The sequence below is a fragment of the Triturus cristatus genome, chromosome 1_1 (genome assembly GCF_964204655.1).
Source record: "Triturus cristatus chromosome 1_1, aTriCri1.1, whole genome shotgun sequence".
Lineage (NCBI taxonomy): Eukaryota > Metazoa > Chordata > Amphibia > Caudata > Salamandridae > Triturus > Triturus cristatus.
In genome coordinates this window covers 1,220,945,992-1,220,967,598 of record NC_140579.1, presented here as the reverse complement: position 1 = coordinate 1,220,967,598, position 21,607 = coordinate 1,220,945,992, and positions in this window count along the sequence as shown.

Below are 21,607 nucleotides of genomic sequence, written 5' to 3'. Positions count from 1 at the left end.
AAGAGACAAAACACCATCAGCGACGTGAAGAGACTCGACAGTTGTGGTCATCTATCCTGAAGGCCACCGGTCACCGGCAAGTGACTCTGAACTCTGTCCCCTCAATTTCTAGGTCGCCTGCAACTCCAATCCATCGTTGGATTTCCACGGACACTTCACCCGACGACACAAGCAGCAAGACTTCAACGATTCCCATTGAAAACAGCATCGCGACCCGACACCAAAGGACACCTGTGCACCCGGCTTCCCTGGGTGAGGTAACTCTGGCATTACGGTGCCCAAGTGTGCATTGGCTATCGAAGTACTTACCCTGTAGGTTGTTTCCTTGTTGTCCATTCCGAAGTGCCCTAGAACTGTAAAATACAAACCGCGACATTTGCAATTAAAACGCATTGAAACCCGCGTGCGTGTTTAGACACTGCACGCGTCTTCTGTGGGCTGATTACTTACCTGTAAACACTGCAGCAGTGAAGCCCCAGCGATTCCCAAGGCCCTAGGCCTCTTACTTTTGCAAGTCGAGTTTGTTACACCACTATTTTAGTATATGGTCTGGTACGCCCCTAGGGCTACAGCCATATTTGTGCTTAATTTATTGAGAACTGTTGATCTTATTAATGTTTACCTGGCTCTAATCTCATAAAGAGATTAGTAGAGTATATTTAGAAATAAATACATATATATTTGATATATATACCTGTGTGGTGTCTTTTCATTTGGTAATTCAAGAGATTATAAGGTAAAACAAGCTGCTTTACATTCCTCAGAGACTTAGCCTGAAGGCTGCTCTCCACAGCTACCACTGGGATAGCTTTCTTTAAAAGGTTGTCTTTAAACCTATCTACCAAGAGTCGAATTGGACTGGTGCAAGGTGGACACTATAACTAGTGACCAGCATATGCAAGGCCAACTTCTCACATCCTGGTTCTCTGGCTCTAGAGCAGCTTTGCAGACCCGGTTCTCTGGCTCTAGAGCGGCTCCGCTGACCCAGTTCTCTGGCTCTAGAGCGGCTCTGCTGACCTGGTTTTATGGCTCTTCAGCGGCTCTACTGACCTGGTTCTCTGGCTCTAGAGCGGCTCTGCTGACCTGGTTCTCTGGCTCTACAGCAGCATGCTGACCAGCTTCTCTGGCTCTACAGCAGCTTGATGACCTGCTTCTCTGGCTCTGCAGCAGCTCTACTGACCTGGTTCTCTGGCTCTACAACAGTTCTGCTGACCTGGTTCTCTGGCTCTAGAGCGGCTCTGCTGGCCTGGTTCTCTGGCTCTAGAGCAGCTCTGCTGACCTGTTTCTCTGGCTCTACAGCAGCTCTGCTGACCTGGGTCGCAGGCTCTACAACGGCTCTGCTGACCTGGGTCTCGGGCTCTACAACTGCTCTGCTGACTTGGTTCTATGGCTCTACAGCAGCTCTGCTGACCTGGTTCTCTGGCTCTAGAGGAGCTCTGCTGACCTGGTTCTCTGGCTCTAGAGAAGCTTTGCTGTCCTGGTTCTCTGACTCTAGAGAAGCTTTGCTGTCCTGGTTCTCTGGCTCTAGAGCAGCTTTGCAGACCCGGTTCTCTGGCTCTAGAGCGGCTTCGCTGACTCAGTTCTCTGGCTCTAGAGCGGCTCTGCTGCTCTGGTTCTATGGCTCTTCAGCGGCTCTACTGACCTAGTTCTCTGGCTCTAGAGCGGCTCTGCTGACCTGGATCTCTGGCTCTACAGAAGCTCTGCTGACCTGGTTCTCTGGCGCTACAGCAGCTTGCTGACCAGCTTCTCTGGCTCTACAGCAGCTTGATGACCTGCTTCTCTGGCTCTGCAGCAGCTCTGCTGACCTGGTTCTCTGGCTCTACAGCAGCTCTGCTGACTTGGTTTCCCTGGCTCTACAGCAGCTCTGCTGACCTGGTTCTAAGGTTCTACAGCAGCTCCGCTGACCTGGTTCTCTGGCTCTACAACACCTCTGCTGACCCGGTTAGCTGACCTGGTTCTCTGGCCCAGTTATCTGGCCATAGAGCATCTCTGCTGACCTGGTTCTATAGCTCTACAGCAGCTCTGATGACCTGGTTCTCTGGCTCTAGAGCGGCTCTGCTGGCCTGGTTCCCTGGCTCTACAGCAGCTCTGCTGACCTGGGTCTCAGGGTCTACAATGGGTCTGCTGACCTGGTTCTCTGGCGCTACAGAAGCTCTGATGACCAGCTTCAATGGCTCTACAGCAGCTTGATGACCTGCTGCTCTGGCTCTGCAGCAGCTCTGCTGACCTCGTTCTGTGTCTCTCCAACAGCTCTGCTGAGCTGGTTCTAAGACTCTACAGCAGCTCGGCTGACCTGGTTCTCTGGCTCTACAGCAGCTTGCTGACCTGGTTCTCTAGGTCTACAACTCCTCTGCTGACCTGGTACGCTGACCTGGTTCCCTGGCCCAGTTCTCTGGCCATAGAGCAGCTCTGCTGACCTTGTTCTCCGGATCTACAGCAGCTCTGCTGACCTGGTGCTCTGGCTCTACAGCAGTTCTGCTGACCTGGTTCTCAGACTCTAGAACAACTCTGCTGACCTTGTTCTCTGTCCCTGCAGCAGCTCTGCTGACCTGTGTTGGACTTGGCCCTTCTGGCAGGTTCACCCCTGAAACTTTTTGCTTTTTAACTGTGAGTTGTGTTAGTGATTTTTGGTTTCTGCGCACTTTACCACTGTGTCCCAGGGTAAAGTGCGTGTGTGTTGTGAGGTTGGCCTGCCCTCCCATAGGAATGCATGGAGGAATATATGTGTCCCTGGTAGTTCCTGATGCGTGGGGAGTGCAGGTGCGAGTTTGGTATGTATGGACTCGTGTGATGAAATGCTGCGCGATGATGTGTGCGGCGTGCATGTATCTAGTGTGGAAGTGCCACTTCTAGAAGTGGGCACTTCTGTGTGCAGTGTGAAATGAGTGCCTTGTCTGGTGATTGGCTGGCTGAGGTCAGGTGACGGGCTAGGGAATCCCCAGAGTCAGGAGGAGTCACCCAGTGGTGAATAGGGAGATCAGCAGCTAGATGGGTGGGAGGAGTACACCTGGGTCCTGAATAGGTTTGGGCTTTCCCCACACAATGCTGGCTCCGCCCCCTGTGGTGCGACTGATGACCCTGGCCTGTGCTGTGAATAGGGAGAGGGGCTGAGCAAAACAAAGTGCTCAGGAACCAGTTGTATCTGGTTCGCCCCTTCCCTGCACCTTTGAGAACAAAGGATTTGGTGTATAAAAAGGGGCTGTGTCCCCTTACAAAATGTTCTTGCGCTGACTCGAATCTACCAGGGGTGTGCTGCTGCTGGGGCCCAGGGGAAGGCTTGCCTCCCTGGGCCCTGCCCAGCCCCTGGATACCAGATGGACTTACTGGACCTTTTCCTTTGCTGGGAGCTGCTCTGCTCCCTTTCTTTATGCCCAGGACTTCTTGGACCTATGGTGTTGCTTTTGCCAAGGCTTGGTGTCGCCTTGGAGCCTGTGGGGCTGATCAACGCCAAGCAGCAGCCCTTGCCGAGGGAATCCCCCTCGTAGGGATTCCCCTCGCCTCGTGAGCCTTGCGGGTGCCCACCCCGCTTCTTTTGCTGTCATTTTATGCAGGTGCCCACCCTGCGTCTTCATTTCGTAACTACTACGGGTGCCCACCCCGCGATGTGACTTTATTGATGGAGCGGGTGCCCACCCCGCTTTATATTTTGAATTTAGAGGGAGCCTACCCCTCTTACGAAGAAAATCACCGCCGCAACCCGAGTAATGGCCGCCGACCCGGAAGTCAGGCCAGGATCGCCTGCTTTGGGGCGGGGCCGGCAGCCGGACCGGAAGTTATCGATGCGGGGCTCCCATGAGGCAGGGGGAGCCCCGGTGGGCCAAGGGGGAGGACGGGAGCCTACCCCGCCTCCCCGATAAGTGAGGACGAGTCCCAGGAGGGGGCCCGGGTGAAGCGTAGTGCAGGGGGATCCCCCAGCGGGGCTCTCATGGGAGAGAGAGCCCCGCGTGCCGCCCGTAGTGTCGAGAAGGAGGAGTGTCCCGTCAGCCCGGTGAGTGAGGGCTGGGCGGGAGAAAGGACCGATGCCGCTGGGTGGTGTCAATGAGCGGGCCTGCTGTCGCGGGCCGCTCCTACAATTACAGGGGCATGGTTGTTTCTCTGTTATGGTGCCTGGTAAAGGCACAGTACCGGTGATGTTTATAGCGGCCCCGGGTGGCAGCGGGCCGCTCCAGCGACGGGACATGTTTGTTATCGAGCCTACGTGGCTCCATCGTTTTGCCCCAGTATTGTTAGGAGTCACGGATGGGGGGGGGGGCTCCCACGGCACGTGTTGTGCCTGTACTTGCTTTTCTGATGGGCTGAGTCACAGCTGCACTGCACCAGCGCGGGCAGCTGCAACGTTCCCGCATACGTGGTTGGAGGGCACAGTGGTGCCAGGCTTTATTACCTCCCAGCTGCCCAGTAAGTAGTGGGCAGCGGCATCATTTAGGCCACCGTACTGGGAGACATGTTGTTCTAGAGCCTAGGTGGCTCAAACGTTTTGGATATTTCTTCAGGGGCTAGTGAGAGCTCATGCCTATTTGCCTTCCCAGCTGCGCAGCACTTAGTGCCAGCTGCAGCGTTTAGGCCCTGTCTTGTCCCCAGCTGCCCAGCAAGTAGTGGGCAGCTGCTACGTTTAGGTTCTGGTGCGACCTGGACTCTAATGTGATTTTGGTGCTAGGAAATGTACGGTGTAGTATGTTTTGCGCACCCTGTGTTCATGCTTTTGGTGCTAGGAAATGTACTGTGTATAGTATGTTTTGCGCACCCTGTGTTTTATACCTCTAAATGTGGTCTGTTCTGCCTAGGAGGTTGTTTTACCTTTTTAAGTTGATGTTAGGGAGATTGTACTTCCCTGAGTTATGTACGCCCCTAGTATAGTTATACTTAGGTGGGTAGGTCTAATGCGTTAGACCAATGAGAAACTGCATAATGTGTTTATGCCCCTGTGATGGATGCAGGATAGGTTTTATACCTGATGCTAGTGTGATGACGCTGAGCTAATTATTGCGCCAGTAGTTACTGGTTGTGCTCTACAGTTACTTTGTGTTTCCATGAGTATATGTTCTACATTTACTATTGGTGATTTGTGCTAATTCTGACAGTGGTCCATGTGGCCCTGTCCCATGTAAATAGTCCCTTGTAAAATTCTGCTCAGTGCCAGTTGGCACAGTGTAAATTGTGTGATTATCATCTAATGTGTTTATTATAATACAAAGGCTATTTTCATATAATACCTTGTGTGGAGTTTCTTTTGTGGTGGGCCTTGGGTGTTGTTGCTGGGTGCGCGCGCAAACGCTTTTCACATTGCCTCCGGGATAAGCCTGACTGCTCGTGCCAAGCTACCAAGGGGGTGAGCAGGGGTTATCTTTGGCGTGTAACTCCCCAGCCATGACTAGAGTGGTGGTTTCTGCCTGGCTTTGGCGCAAGCCCTAGCCAACCAGAAATCCCATTTCTAACAACCTGCTTCTCTAGTTCTACAGCAGCTCTGCTGACCTGGTTCCCTGGCTCTACAGCGCCACTGCTGACCGGGTTCTCTGGCTCTAGAGCAGCTCTGCTGACCTGGTTCTCTGGTGCTACAACTGCTCTGCTGACCAAGTTCTCTAGCTCTAGAGCAGCTCTACTGACCTGGTTCTCTGGCTCTACAGCAGCTCTGCTGACCTGATTCTCTGGCTCTACAGCAGCTCTGCTGACCTGGTTCTATGGCTCTACAGCAGCTCTGCTGACCTGGTTCTCTGGCTCTAGAGGAGCTCTGCTGACCCAGTTCTCTGGCTCTAGAGCGGCTCTGCTGACCTGGTTCTATGGCTCTTCAGCGGCTCTACTGGCCTGGTTCTCTGGCTCTAGAGCAGCTCTGCTGACCTGGTTCTCTGGCTCTACAGCAGCGCTGCTGACCTGGGTCTCAGGCTCGACAATGGCTCTGCTGACCTAGGTCTCGGGCTCTACAACTGCTCTGCTGACTTGGCTTTATGGCTCTACAGCAGCTCTGCTGACCTGGTTCTCTGGCTCTAGAGGAGCTCTGCTGACCTGGTTCTATGGCTCTAGAGAAGCTTTGCTGTCCTGGTTCTCTGGCTCTAGAGAAGCTTTGCTGTCCTGGTTCTCTGGCTCTAGAGCAGCTTTGCAGACCCGGTTCTCTGGCTCTAGAGCGGCTCCGCTGACCCAGTTCTCTGGCTCTAGAGCGGCTCTGCTGACCTGGTTCTATGGCTCTTCAGCGGCTCTACTGACCTGGTTCTCTGGCTCTAGAGCGGCTCTGCTGACCTGGTTCTCTGGCTCTACAGCAGCTTGCTGACCAGCTTCTCTGGCTCTACAGCAGCTTGATGACCTGCTTCTCTGGCTCTGCAGCAGCTCTACTGACCTGGTTCTCTGGCTCTACAACAGTTCTTCTGACCTGGTTCTTGGCTCTAGAGCGGCTCTGCTGGCCTGGTTCTCTGGCTCTAGAGCAGCTCTGCTGACCTGTTTCTTTGGCTCTACAGCAGCTCTGCTGACCTGGGTCGCAGGCTCTACAACGGCTCTGCTGACCTGGGTCTCGGGCTCTACAACTGCTCTGCTGACTTGGTTCTATGGCTCTATAGCAGCTCTGCTGACCTGGTTCTCTGGCTCTAGAGGAGCTCTGCTGACCTGGTTCTCTGGCTCTAGAGAAGCTTTGCTGTCCTGGTTCTCTGACTCTAGAGAAGCTTTGCTGTCCTGGTTCTCTGGCTCTAGAGCAGCTTTGCAGACCCGGTTCTCTGGCTCTAGAGCGGCTCCGCTGACCCAGTTCTCTGGCTCTAGAGCGTCTCTGCTGCTCTGGTTCTATGGCTCTTCAGCGACTCTACTGACCTGGTTCTCTGGCTCTAGAGCGGTTCTGCTGACCTAGTTCTCTGGCTCTAGAGCGGCTCTGCTGACCTGATTCTCTGGCTCTACAGAAGCTCTGCTGACCTGGTTCTCTGGCTCTACAGCAGCTTGCTGACCAGCTTCTCTGGCTCTACAGCAGCTTGATGACCTGCTTCTCTGGCTCTGCAGCAGCTCTACTGACCTGGTTCTCTGGCTCTACAACAGTTCTTCTGACCTGGTTCTTGGCTCTAGAGCGGCTCTGCTGGCCTGGTTCTCTGGCTCTAGAGCAGCTCTGCTGACCTGTTTCTTTGGCTCTACAGCAGCTCTGCTGACCTGGGTCGCAGGCTCTACAACGGCTCTGCTGACCTGGGTCTCGGGCTCTACAACTGCTCTGCTGACTTGGTTCTATGGCTCTATAGCAGCTCTGCTGACCTGGTTCTCTGGCTCTAGAGGAGCTCTGCTGACCTGGTTCTCTGGCTCTAGAGAAGCTTTGCTGTCCTGGTTCTCTGACTCTAGAGAAGCTTTGCTGTCCTGGTTCTCTGGCTCTAGAGCAGCTTTGCAGACCCGGTTCTCTGGCTCTAGAGCGGCTCCGCTGACCCAGTTCTCTGGCTCTAGAGCGGCTCTGCTGCTCTGGTTCTATGGCTCTTCAGCGACTCTACTGACCTGGTTCTCTGGCTCTAGAGCGGTTCTGCTGACCTAGTTCTCTGGCTCTGCAGCAGCTCTGCTGACCTGGTTCTCTGGCTCTCCAGCAGCTCTGCTGACCTGGTTCTAAGGCTCTACTGCAGCTCGGCTGACCTGGTTCTCTGGCTCTACAGCAGCTTGCTGACCTGGTGCTGTGGCTCTACAGCAGCTCTGCTGACCTGGTTCTCTGGCTCTACAGCAGCTCTGCTGACTTGGTTTCCCTGGCTCTACAGCAGCTCTACTGACCTGGTTCTAAGGTTCTACAGCAGCTCCGCTGACCTGGTTCTCTGGCTCTACAGCAGCTTGCTGACCTGGTTCTCTGGCTCTACAACACCTCTGCTGACCCGGTTAGCTGACCTGGTTCTCTGGCCCAGTTATCTGGCCATAGAGCATCTCTGCTGACCTGGTTCTATAGCTCTACAGCAGCTCTGCTGACCTGGTTCTCTGGCTCTAGAGCGGTTCTGCTGGCCTGGTTCCCTGGCTCTACAGCAGCTCTGCTGACCTGGGTCTCAGGGTCTACAATGGGTCTGCTGACCTGGTTCTCTGGCGCTACAGAAGCTCTGATGACCAGCTTCTATGGCTCTACAGCAGCTTGATGACCTGCTGCTCTGGCTCTGCAGCAGCTCTGCTGACCTCGTTCTGTGTCTCTCCAGCAGCTCTGCTGACCTGGTTCTAAGGCTCTACAGCAGCTCGGCTGACCTGGTTCTCTGGCTCTACAGCAGCTTGCTGACCTGGTTCTCTGGGTCTACAACTCCTCTGCTGACCTGGTTCGCTGACCTGGTTCCCTGGCCCAGTTCTCTGGCCATAGAGCAGCTCTGCTGACCTTGTTCTCCGGATCTACAGCAGCTCTGCTGACCTGGTGCTCTGGCTCTACAGCAGTTCTGCTGACCTGGTTCTCAGACTCTAGAACAACTCTGCTGACCTTGTTCTCTGTCTCTGCAGCAGCTCTGCTGACCTGTGTTGGACTTGGCCCTTCTGGCAGGTTCACCCCTGAAACTTTTTGCTTTTTAACTGTGACTTGTGTTAGTGATTTTTGGTTTCTGCGCACTTTACCACTGTGTCCCAGGGTAAAGTGCGTGCGTGTAGTGAGGTTGGCCTGCCCTCCCATAGGAATGCATGGAGGAAAGTATGTGTCCCTGGTAGTTCCTGATGCGTGGGGAGTGCCTTGTGCGAGTTTGGTATGTACGGACTCGTGTGATAAAATGCTGCGCGATGATGTGTGCGGCGTGCATGTATCTAGTGTGGAAGTGCCACTTCTAGAAGTGGGCACTTCTGTGTGCAGTGTGAAATGAGTGCCTTGTCTGGTGATTGGCTGGCTGAGGTCAGGTGACGGGCTAGGGAATTCCCAGAGTCAGGAGGAGTCACCCAGTGGTGAATAGGGAGATCAGCAGCTAGATGGGTGGGAGGAGTACACCTGGGTCCTGAATAGGGCTGGGCTTTCCCCACACAATGCTGGCTCCGCCCCCTGTGGTGCGACTGATGACCCTGGCCTGTGCTGTGAATAGGGAGAGGGGCTGAGCAAAACAAAGTGCTCAGGAACCAGTTGTATCTGGTTCGCCCCTTCCCTGCACCTTTGAGAACAAAGGATTTGGTGTATAAAAAGGGGCTGTGTCCCCTTACAAAATGTTCTTGCGCTGACTCGAATCTACCAGGGGTGTGCTGCTGCTGGGGCCCAGGGGAAAGCTTGCCTCCCTGGGCCCTGCCCAGCCCCTGGATACCAGATGGACTTACTGGACCTTTTCCTTTGCTGGGAGCTGCTCTGCTCCCTTTCTTTATGCCCAGGACTTCTTGGACCTATGGTGTTGCTTTTGCCAAGGCTTGGTGTCGCCTTGGAGCCTGTGGGGCTGATCAACGCCAAGCAGCAGCCCTTGCCGAGGGAATCCCCCTCGTAGGGATTCCCCTCGCCTCGTGAGCCTTGCGGGTGCCCACCCCGCTTCTTTTGCTGTCATTTTAAGCAGGTGCCCACCCTGCGTCTTCATTTCGTAACTACTACGGGTGCCCACCCCGCGACGTGACTTTATTGATGGAGCGGGTGCCCACCCCGCTTTATATTTTGAATTTAGAGGGAGCCTACCCCTCTTACGAAGAAAATCACCGCCGCAACCCGAGTAATGGCCGCCGACCCGGAAGTCAGGCCAGGATCGCCTGCTTCGGGGCGGGGCCGGCAGCCGGACCGGAAGTCATCGATGCGGGGCTCCCATGAGGCAGGGGGAGCCCCGGTGGGCCAAGGGGGAGGACGGGAGCCTACCCCGCCTCCCCGAGAAGTGAGGACGAGTCCCGGGTCCCAGGAGGGGGCCCGGGTGAAGCGTAGTGCAGGGGGATCCCCCAGCGGGGATCTCATGGGAGAGAGAGCCCCGCGTGCCGCCCGTAGTGTCGAGAAGGAGGAGTGTCCTGTCAGCCTGGTGAGTGAGGGCTGGGCGGGAGAAAGGACCGATGCCGCTGGGTGGTGTCAATGAGCGGGCCTGCTGTCGCGGGCCGCTCCTACAATTACAGGGGCATGGTTGTTTCTCTGTTATGGTGCCTGGTAAAGGCACAGTACCGGTGATGTTTAGAGCGGCCCCGGGTGGCAGCGGGCCGCTCCAGCGACGGGACATGTTTGTTATCGAGCCTACGTGGCTCCATCGTTTTGCCCCAGTATTGTTAGGAGTCACGGATGGGGGGGGGGGGGGCTCCCACGGCACGTGTTGTGCCTGTACTTGCTTTTCTGATGGGCTGAGTCACAGCTGCACCGCACCAGCGCGGGCAGCTGCAACGTTCCCGCATACGTGGTTGGAGGGCACAGTGGTGCCAGGCTTTATTACCTCCCAGCTGCCCAGTAAGTAGTGGGCAGCTGCATCATTTAGGCCACCATACTGGGAGACATGTTGTTCTAGAGCCTAGGTGGCTCAAACGTTTTGGATATTGCTTCAGGGGCTAGTGAGAGCCCATGACTATTTGCCTTCCCAGCTGCGCAGCACTTAGTGCCAGCTGCAGCGTTTAGGCCCTGTCTTGTCCCCAGCTGCCCAGCAAGTAGTGGGCAGCTGCTACGTTTAGGTTCTGGTGCGACCTGGACTCTAATGTGATTTTGGTGCTAGGAAATGTACGGTGTAGTATGTTTTGCGCACCCTGTGTTCATGCTTTTGGTGCTAGGAAATGTACTGTGTATAGTATGTTTTGCGCACCCTGTGTTTTATACCTCTAAATGTGGTCTGTTCTGCCTAGGAGGTTGTTTTACCTTTTTAGGTTGATGTTAGGGAGATTGTACTTCCCTGAGTTATGTACGCCCCTAGTATAGTTATACTTAGGTGGGTAGGTCTAATGCGTTAGACCAATGAGAAACTGCATAATGTGTTTATGCCCCTGTGATGGATGCAGGATAGGTTTTATACCTGATGCTAGTGTGATGACGCTGAGGTCATTATTGCGCCAGTAGTTACTGGTTGTGCTCTACAGTTACTTTGTGTTTCCATGAGTATATGTTCTACATATACTATTGGTGATTTGTGCTAATTCTGACAGTGGTCCATGTGGCCCTGTCCCGTGTAAATAGTCCCTTGTAAAATTCTGCCCAGTGCCAGTTGGCACAGTGTAAATTGTGTGATTATCATCTAATGTGTTTATTATAATACAAAGGCTATTTTTATATCATACCTTGTGTGGAGTTTCTTTTGTGGTGGGCCTTGGGTGTTGTTGCTGGGTGCGCGCGCAAACGCTTTACACATTGCCTCCGGGATAAGCCTGACTGCTCGTGCCAAGCTACCAAGGGGGTGAGCAGGGGTTATCTTTGGCGTGTAACTCCCCAGCCCTGACTAGAGTGGTGGTTTCTGCCTGGCTTTGGCGCAAGCCCTAGCCAACCAGAAATCCCATTTCTAACAACCTGCTTCTCTAGTTCTACAGCAGCTCTGCTGACCTGGTTCTCTGGCTCTAGAGCAGCTCTGCTGACCTGGTTCTCTGGTGCTACAACTGCTCTGCTGACCAAGTTCTCTAGCTCTAGAGCAGCTCTACTGACCTGGTTCTCTGGCTCTACAGCAGCTCTGCTGACCTGATTCTGTGGCTCTACAGCAGCTCTGCTGACCTGGTTCTATGGCTCTACAGCAGCTCTGCTGACCTGGTTCTCTGGCTCTAGAGGAGCTCTGCTGACCCAGTTCTCTGGCTCTAGAGCGGCTCTGCTGACCTGGTTCTATGGCTCTTCAGCGGCTCTACTGGCCTGGTTCTCTGGCTCTAGAGCAGCTCTGCTGACCTGGTTCTCTGGCTCTACAGCAGCGCTGTTGACCTGGGTCTCAGGCTCGACAATGGCTCTGCTGACCTAGGTCTCGGGCTCTACAACTGCTCTGCTGACTTGGCTTTATGGCTCTACAGCAGCTCTGCTGACCTGGTTCTCTGGCTCTAGAGGAGCTCTGCTGACCTGGTTCTATGGCTCTAGAGAAGCTTTGCTGTCCTGGTTCTCTGGCTCTAGAGAAGCTTTGCTGTCCTGGTTCTCTGGCTCTAGAGCAGCTTTGCAGACCCGGTTCTCTGGCTCTAGAGCGGCTCCGCTGACCCAGTTCTCTGGCTCTAGAGCGGCTCTGCTGACCTGGTTCTATGGCTCTTCAGCGGCTCTACTGACCTGGTTCTCTGGCTCTAGAGCGGCTCTGCTGACCTGGTTCTCTGGCTCTACAGCAGCTTGCTGACCAGCTTCTCTGGCTCTACAGCAGCTTGATGACCTGCTTCTCTGGCTCTGCAGCAGCTCTACTGACCTGGTTCTCTGGCTCTACAACAGTTCTGCTGACCTGGTTCTCTGGCTCTAGAGTGGCTCTGCTGGCCTGGTTCTCTGGCTCTAGAGCAGCTCTGCTGACCTGTTTCTCTGGCTCTACAGCAGCTCTGCTGACCTGGGTCGCAGGCTCTACAACGGCTCTGCTGACCTGGGTCTCGGGCTCTACAACTGCTCTGCTGACTTGGTTCTATGGCTCTACAGCAGCTCTGCTGACCTGGTTCTCTGGCTCTAGAGGAGCTCTGCTGACCTGGTTCTCTGGCTCTAGAGAAGCTTTGCTGTCCTGGTTCTCTGACTCTAGAGACGCTTTGCTGTCCTGGTTCTCTGGCTCTAGAGCAGCTTTGCAGACCCGGTTCTCTGGCTCTAGAGCGGCTCCGCTGACCCAGTTCTCTGGCTCTAGAGCGTCTCTGCTGCTCTGGTTCTATGGCTCTTCAGCGACTCTACTGACCTGGTTCTCTGGCTCTAGAGCGGTTCTGCTGACCTAGTTCTCTGGCTCTAGAGCGGCTCTGCTGACCTGGTTCTCTGGCTCTACAGAAGCTCTGCTGACCTGGTTCTCTGGCGCTACAGCAGCTTGCTGACCAGCTTCTCTGGCTCTACAGCAGCTTGATGACCTGCTTCTCTGACTCTGCAGCAGCTCTGCTGACCTGGTTCTCTGGCTTTCCAGCAGCTCTGCTGACCTGGTTCTAAGGCTCTACTGCAGCTCGGCTGACCTGGTTCTCTGGCTCTATAGCAGCTTGCTGACCTGGTGCTGTGGCTCTACAGCAGCTCTGCTGACCTGGTTCTCTGGCTCTACAGCAGCTCTGCTGACTTGGTTTCCCTGGCTCTACAGCAGCTCTGCTGACCTGGTTCTAAGGTTCTACAGCAGCTCCGCTGACCTGGTTCTCTGGCTCTACAGCAGCTTGCTGACCTGGTTCTCTGGCTCTACAACACCTCTGCTGACCCGGTTAGCTGACCTGGTTCTCTGGCCCAGTGATCTGGCCATAGAGCATCTCTGCTGACCTGGTTCTATAGCTCTACAGCAGCTCTGCTGACCTGGTTCTCTGGCTCTAGAGCGGCTCTGCTGGCCTGGTTCCCTGGCTCTACAGCAGCTCTGCTGACCTGGTTCTCTGGCGCTACAGAAGCTCTGATGACCAGCTTCTATGGCTCTACAGCAGCTTGATGACCTGCTGCTCTGGCTCTGCAGCAGCTCTGCTGACCTCGTTCTGTGTCTCTCCAGCAGCTCTGCTGACCTGGTTCTAAGGCTCTACAGCAGCTCGGCTGACCTGGTTCTCTGGCTCTACAGCAGCTTGCTGACCTGGTTCTCTGGGTCTACAACTCCTCTGCTGACCTGGTTCGCTGACCTTGTTCCCTGGCCCAGTTCTCTGGCCATAGAGCAGCTCTGCTGACCTTGTTCTCCGGATCTACAGCGGCTCTGCTGACCTGGTGCTCTGGCTCTACAGCAGTTCTGCTGACCTGGTTCTCAGACTCTAGAACAACTCTGCTGACCTTGTTCTCTGTCTCTGCAGCAGCTCTGCTGACCTGTGTTGGACTTGGCCCTTCTGGCAGGTTCACCCCTGAAACTTTTTGCTTTTTAACTGTGACTTGTGTTAGTGATTTTTGGTTTCTGCGCACTTTACCACTGTGTCCCAGGGTAAAGTGCGTGCGTGTAGTGAGGTTGGCCTGCCCTCCCATAGGAATGCATGGAGGAAAGTATGTGTCCCTGGTAGTTCCTGATGCGTGGGGAGTGCCTTGTGCGAGTTTGGTATGTACGGACTCGTGTGATAAAATGCTGCGCGATGATGTGTGCGGCGTGCATGTATCTAGTGAGGAAGTGCCACTTCTAGAAGTGGGCACTTCTGTGTGCAGTGTGAAATGAGCGCCTTGTCTGGTGATTGGCTGGCTGAGGTCAGGTGACGGGCTAGGGAATCCCCAGAGTCTGGAGGAGTCACCCAGTGGTGAATAGGGAGATCAGCAGCTAGATGGGTGGGAGGAGTACACCTGGGTCCTGAATAGGGCTGGGCTTTCCCCACACAATGCTGGCTCCTCCCCCTGTGGTGCGACTGATGACCCTGGCCTGTGCTGTGAATAGGGAGAGGGGCTGAGCAAAACAAAGAGCTCAGGAACCAGTTGTATCTGGTTCGCCCCTTCCCTGCACCTTTGAGAACAAAGGATTTAGTGTATAAAAAGGGGCTGTGTCCCCTTACAAAATGTTCTTGCGCTGACTCGAATCTACCAGGGGTGTGCTGCTGCTGGGGCCCAGGGGAAAGCTTGCCTCCCTGGGCCCTGCCCAGCCCCTGGATACCAGATGGACTTACTGGACCTTTTCCTTTGCTGGGAGCTGCTCTGCTCCCTTTCTTTATGCCCAGGACTTCTTGGACCTATGGTGTTGCTTTTGCCAAGGCTTGGTGTCGCCTTGGAGCCTGTGGGGCTGATCAACGCCAAGCAGCAGCCCTTGCCGAGGGAATCCCCCTCGTAGGGATTCCCCTCGCCTCGTGAGCCTTGCGGGTGCCCACCCCGCTTCTTTTGCTGTCATTTTAAGCAGGTGCCCACCCTGCGTCTTCATTTCGTAACTACTACGGGTGCCCACCCCGCGACGTGACTTTATTGATGGAGCGGGTGCCCACCCCGCTTTATATTTTGAATTTAGAGGGAGCCTACCCCTCTTACGAAGAAAATCACCGCCGCAACCCGAGTAATGGCCGCCGACCCGGAAGTCAGGCCAGGATCGCCTGCTTCGGGGCGGGGCCGGCAGCCGGACCGGAAGTTATCGATGCGGGGCTCCCATGAGGCAGGGGGAGCCCCGGTGGGCCAAGGGGGAGGACGGGAGCCTACCCCGCCTCCCCGAGAAGTGAGGACGAGTCCCGGGTCCCAGGAGGGGGCCCGGGTGAAGCGTAGTGCAGGGGGATCCCCCAGCGGGGATCTCATGGGAGAGAGAGCCCCGCGTGCCGCCCGTAGTGTCGAGAAGGAGGAGTGTCCTGTCAGCCTGGTGAGTGAGGGCTGGGCGGGAGAAAGGACCGATGCCGCTGGGTGGTGTCAATGAGCGGGCCTGCTGTCGCGGGCCGCTCCTACAATTACAGGGGCATGGTTGTTTCTCTGTTATGGTGCCTGGTAAAGGCACAGTACCGGTGATGTTTAGAGCGGCCCCGGGTGGCAGCGGGCCGCTCCAGCGACGGGACATGTTTGTTATCGAGCCTACGTGGCTCCATCGTTTTGCCCCAGTATTGTTAGGAGTCACGGATGGGGGGGGGGGGGCTCCCACGGCACGTGTTGTGCCTGTACTTGCTTTTCTGATGGGCTGAGTCACAGCTGCACCGCACCAGCGCGGGCAGCTGCAACGTTCCCGCATACGTGGTTGGAGGGCACAGTGGTGCCAGGCTTTATTACCTCCCAGCTGCCCAGTAAGTAGTGGGCAGCTGCATCATTTAGGCCACCATACTGGGAGACATGTTGTTCTAGAGCCTAGGTGGCTCAAACGTTTTGGATATTGCTTCAGGGGCTAGTGAGAGCCCATGACTATTTGCCTTCCCAGCTGCGCAGCACTTAGTGCCAGCTGCAGCGTTTAGGCCCTGTCTTGTCCCCAGCTGCCCAGCAAGTAGTGGGCAGCTGCTACGTTTAGGTTCTGGTGCGACCTGGACTCTAATGTGATTTTGGTGCTAGGAAATGTACGGTGTAGTATGTTTTGCGCACCCTGTGTTCATGCTTTTGGTGCTAGGAAATGTACTGTGTATAGTATGTTTTGCGCACCCTGTGTTTTATACCTCTAAATGTGGTCTGTTCTGCCTAGGAGGTTGTTTTACCTTTTTAGGTTGATGTTAGGGAGATTGTACTTCCCTGAGTTATGTACGCCCCTAGTATAGTTATACTTAGGTGGGTAGGTCTAATGCGTTAGACCAATGAGAAACTGCATAATGTGTTTATGCCCCTGTGATGGATGCAGGATAGGTTTTATACCTGATGCTAGTGTGATGACGCTGAGGTCATTATTGCGCCAGTAGTTACTGGTTGTGCTCTACAGTTACTTTGTGTTTCCATGAGTATATGTTCTACATATACTATTGGTGATTTGTGCTAATTCTGACAGTGGTCCATGTGGCCCTGTCCCGTGTAAATAGTCCCTTGTAAAATTCTGCCCAGTGCCAGTTGGCACAGTGTAAATTGTGTGATTATCATCTAATGTGTTTATTATAATACAAAGGCTATTTTTATATCATACCTTGTGTGGAGTTTCTTTTGTGGTGGGCCTTGGGTGTTGTTGCTGGGTGCGCGCGCAAACGCTTTACACATTGCCTCCGGGATAAGCCTGACTGCTCGTGCCAAGCTACCAAGGGGGTGAGCAGGGGTTATCTTTGGCGTGTAACTCCCCAGCCCTGACTAGAGTGGTGGTTTCTGCCTGGCTTTGGCGCAAGCCCTAGCCAACCAGAAATCCCATTTCTAACAACCTGCTTCTCTAGTTCTACAGCAGCTCTGCTGACCTGGTTCCCTGGGTCTACAGCGCCACTGCTGACCGGGTTCTCTGGCTCTAGAGCAGCTCTGCTGACCTGGTTCTCTGGTGCTACAACTGCTCTGCTGACCAAGTTCTCTGGCTCTAGAGCAGCTCTACTGACCTGGTTCTCTGGCTCTACAGCAGCTCTGCTGACCTGATTCTGTGGCTCTACAGCAGCTCTGCTGACCTGGTTCTATGGCTCTACAGCAGCTCTGCTGACCTGGTTCTCTGGCTCTAGAGGAGCTCTGCTGACCCAGTTCTCTGGCTCTAGAGCGGCTCTGCTGACCTGGTTCTATGGCTCTTCAGCGGCTCTACTGGCCTGGTTCTCTGGCTCTAGAGCAGCTCTGCTGACCTGGTTCTCTGGCTCTACAGCAGCGCTGTTGACCTGGGTCTCAGGCTCGACAATGGCTCTGCTGACCTAGGTCTCGGGCTCTACAACTGCTCTGCTGACTTGGCTTTATGGCTCTACAGCAGCTCTGCTGACCTGGTTCTCTGGCTCTAGAGGAGCTCTGCTGACCTGGTTCTATGGCTCTAGAGAAGCTTTGCTGTCCTGGTTCTCTGGCTCTAGAGAAGCTTTGCTGTCCCGGTTCTCTGGCTCTAGAGCGGCTCCGCTGACACAGTTCTCTGGCTCTAGAGCGGCTCTGCTGACCTGGTTCTATGGCTCTTCAGCGGCTCTACTGACCTGGTTCTCTGGCTCTAGAGCGGCTCTGCTGACCTGGTTCTCTGGCTCTACAGCAGCTTGCTGACCAGCTTCTCTGGCTCTACAGCAGCTTGATGACCTGCTTCTCTGGCTCTGCAGCAGCTCTACTGACCTGGTTCTCTGGCTCTACAACAGTTCTGCTGACCTGGTTCTCTGGCTCTAGAGTGGCTCTGCTGGCCTGGTTCTCTGGCTCTAGAGCAGCTCTGCTGACCTGTTTCTCTGGCTCTACAGCAGCTCTGCTGACCTGGGTCGCAGGCTCTACAACGGCTCTGCTGACCTGGGTCTCGGGCTCTACAACTGCTCTGCTGACTTGGTTCTATGGCTCTACAGCAGCTCTGCTGACCTGGTTCTCTGGCTCTAGAGGAGCTCTGCTGACCTGGTTCTCTGGCTCTAGAGAAGCTTTGCTGTCCTGGTTCTCTGACTCTAGAGACGCTTTGCTGTCCTGGTTCTCTGGCTCTAGAGCAGCTTTGCAGACCCGGTTCTCTGGCTCTAGAGCGGCTCCGCTGACCCAGTTCTCTGGCTCTAGAGCGTCTCTGCTGCTCTGGTTCTATGGCTCTTCAGCGACTCTACTGACCTGGTTCTCTGGCTCTAGAGCGGTTCTGCTGACCTAGTTCTCTGGCTCTAGAGCGGCTCTGCTGACCTGGTTCTCTGGCTCTACAGAAGCTCTGCTGACCTGGTTCTCTGGTGCTACAGCAGCTTGCTGACCAGCTTCTCTGGCTCTACAGCAGCTTGATGACCTGCTTCTCTGGCTCTGCAGCAGCTCTGCTGACCTGGTTCTCTGGCTTTCCAGCAGCTCTGCTGACCTGGTTCTAAGGCTCTACTGCAGCTCGGCTGACCTGGTTCTCTGGCTCTACAGCAGCTTGCTGACCTGGTGCTGTGGCTCTACAGCAGCTCTGCTGACCTGGTTCTCTGGCTCTACAGCAGCTCTGCTGACTTGGTTTCCCTGGCTCTACAGCAGCTCTGCTGACCTGGTTCTAAGGTTCTACAGCAGCTCCGCTGACCTGGTTCTCTGGCTCTACAGCAGCTTGCTGACCTGGTTCTCTGGCTCTACAACACCTCTGCTGACCCGGTTAGCTGACCTGGTTCTCTGGCCCAGTGATCTGGCCATAGAGCATCTCTGCTGACCTGGTTCTATAGCTCTACAGCAGCTCTGCTGACCTGGTTCTCTGGCTCTAGAGCGGCTCTGCTGGCCTGGTTCCCTGGCTCTACAGCAGCTCTGCTGACCTGGTTCTCTGGCGCTACAGAAGCTCTGATGACCAGCTTCTATGGCTCTACAGCAGCTTGATGACCTGCTGCTCTGGCTCTGCAGCAGCTCTGCTGACCTCGTTCTGTGTCTCTCCAGCAGCTCTGCTGACCTGGTTCTAAGGCTCTACAGCAGCTCGGCTGACCTGGTTCTCTGGCTCTACAGCAACTTGCTGACCTGGTTCTCTGGGTCTACAACTCCTCTGCTGACCTGGTTCGCTGACCTGGTTCCCTGGCCCAGTTCTCTGGCCATAGAGCAGCTCTGCTGACCTTGTTCTCCGGATCTACAGCAGCTCTGCTGACCTGGTGCTCTGGCTCTACAGCAGTTCTGCTGACCTGGTTCTCAGACTCTAGAACAACTCTGCTGACCTTGTTCTCTGTCTCTGCAGCAGCTCTGCTGACCTGTGTTGGACTTGGCCCTTCTGGCAGGTTCACCCCTGAAACTTTTTGCTTTTTAACTGTGACTTGTGTTAGTGATTTTTGGTTTCTGCGCACTTTACCACTGTGTCCCAGGGTAAAGTGCGTGCGTGTAGTGAGGTTGGCCTGCCCTCCCATAGGAATGCATGGAGGAAAGTATGTGTCCCTGGTAGTTCCTGATGCGTGGGGAGTGCCTTGTGCGAGTTTGGTATGTACGGACTCGTGTGATAAAATGCTGCGCGATGATGTGTGCGGCGTGCATGTATCTAGTGTGGAAGTGCCACTTCTAGAAGTGGGCACTTCTGTGTGCAGTGTGAAATGAGTGCCTTGTCTGGTGATTGGCTGGCTGAGGTCAGGTGACGGGCTAGGGAATCCCCAGAGTCAGGAGGAGTCACCCAGTGGTGAATAGGGAGATCAGCAGCTAGATGGGTGGGAGGAGTACACCTGGGTCCTGAATAGGTTTGGGCTTTCCCCACACAATGCTGGCTCCGCCCCCTGTGGTGCGACTGATGACCCTGGCCTGTGCTGTGAATAGGGAGAGGGGCTGAGCAAAACAAAGTGCTCAGGAACCAGTTGTATCTGGTTCGCCCCTTCCCTGCACCTTTGAGAACAAAGGATTTGGTGTATAAAAAGGGGCTGTGTCCCCTTACAAAATGTTCTTGCGCTGACTCGAATCTACCAGGGGTGTGCTGCTGCTGGGGCCCAGGGGAAAGCTTGCCTCCCTGGGCCCTGCCCAGCCCCTGGATACCAGATGGACTTACTGGACCTTTTCCTTTGCTGGGAGCTGCTCTGCTCCCTTTCTTTATGCCCAGGACTTCTTGGACCTATGGTGTTGCTTTTGCCAAGGCTTGGTGTCGCCTTGGAGCCTGTGGGGCTGATCAACGCCAAGCAGCAGCCCTTGCCCAGGGAATCCCCCTCGTAGGGATTCCCCTCGCCTCGTGAGCCTTGCGGGTGCCCACCCCGCTTCTTTTGCTGTAATTTTATGCAGGTGCCCACCCCGCGTCTTCATTTCGTAACTACTACGGGTGCCCACCCCGCGACGTGACTTTATTGATGGAGCGGGTGCCCACCCCGCTTTATATTTTGAATTTAGAGGGAGCCTACCCCTCTTACGAAGAAAATCACCGCCGCAACCCGAGTAATGGCCGCCGACCCGGAAGTCAGGCCAGGATCGCCTGCTTCGGGGCGGGGCCGGCAGCCGGACCGGAAGTTATCGATGCGGGCTCCCATGAGGCAGGGGGAGCCCCGGTGGGCCAAGGGGGAGGACGGGAGCCTACCCCGCCTCCCCGAGAAGTGAGGACGAGTCCCGGGTCCCAGGAGGGGGCCCGGGTGAAGCGTAGTGCAGGGGGATCCCCCAGCGGGGCTCTCATGGCAGAGAGAGCCCCGCGTGCCGCCCGTAGTGTCGAGAAGGAGGAGTGTCCCGTCAGCCCGGTGAGTGAGGGCTGGGCGGGAGAAAGGACCGATGCCGCTGGGTGGTGTCAATGAGCGGGCCTGCTGTCGCGGGCCGCTCCTACAATTACAGGGGCATGGTTGTTTCTCTGTTATGGTGCCTGGTAAAGGCACAGTACCGGTGATGTTTAGAGCGGCCCCGGGTGGCAGCGGGCCGCTCCAGCGACGGGACATGTTTGTTATCGAGCCTACGTGGCTCCATCGTTTTGGCCCAGTATTGTTAGGAGTCACGGATGGGGGGGGGGGGGCTCCCACGGCACGTGTTGTGCCTGTACTTGCTTTTCTGATGGGCTGAGTCACAGCTGCACCGCACCAGCGCGGGCAGCTGCAACGTTCCCGCATACGTGGTTGGAGGGCACAGTGGTGCCAGGCTTTATTACCTCCCAGCTGCCCAGTAAGTAGTGGGCAGCTGCATCATTTAGGCCACCATACTGGGAGACATGTTGTTCTAGAGCCTAGGTGGCTCAAACGTTTTGGATATTGCTTCAGGGGCTAGTGAGAGCCCATGACTATTTGCCTTCCCAGCTGCGCAGCACTTAGTGCCAGCTGCAGCGTTTAGGCCCTGTCTTGTCCCCAGCTGCCCAGCAAGTAGTGGGCAGCTGCTACGTTTAGGTTCTGGTGCGACCTGAACTCTAATGTGATTTTGGTGCTAGGAAATGTACGGTGTAGTATGTTTTGCGCACCCTGTGTTCATGCTTTTGGTGCTAGGAAATGTACTTTGTATAGTATGTTTTGCGCACCCTGTGTTTTATACCTCTAAATGTGGTCTGTTCTGCCTAGGAGGTTGTTTTACCTTTTTAGGTTGATGTTAGGGAGATTGTACTTCCCTGAGTTATGTACGCCCCTAGTATAGTTATACTTAGGTGGGTAGGTCTAATGCGTTAGACCAATGAGAAACTGCATAATGTGTTTATGCCCCTGTGATGGATGCAGGATAGGTTTTATACCTGATGCTAGTGTGATGACGCTGAGGTCATTATTGCGCCAGTAGTTACTGGTTGTGCTCTACAGTTACTTTGTGTTTCCATGAGTATATGTTCTACATTTACTATTGGTGATTTGTGCTAATTCTGACAGTGGTCCATGTGGCCCTGTCCCGTGTAAATAGTCCCTTGTAAAATTCTGCCCAGTGCCAGTTGGCACAGTG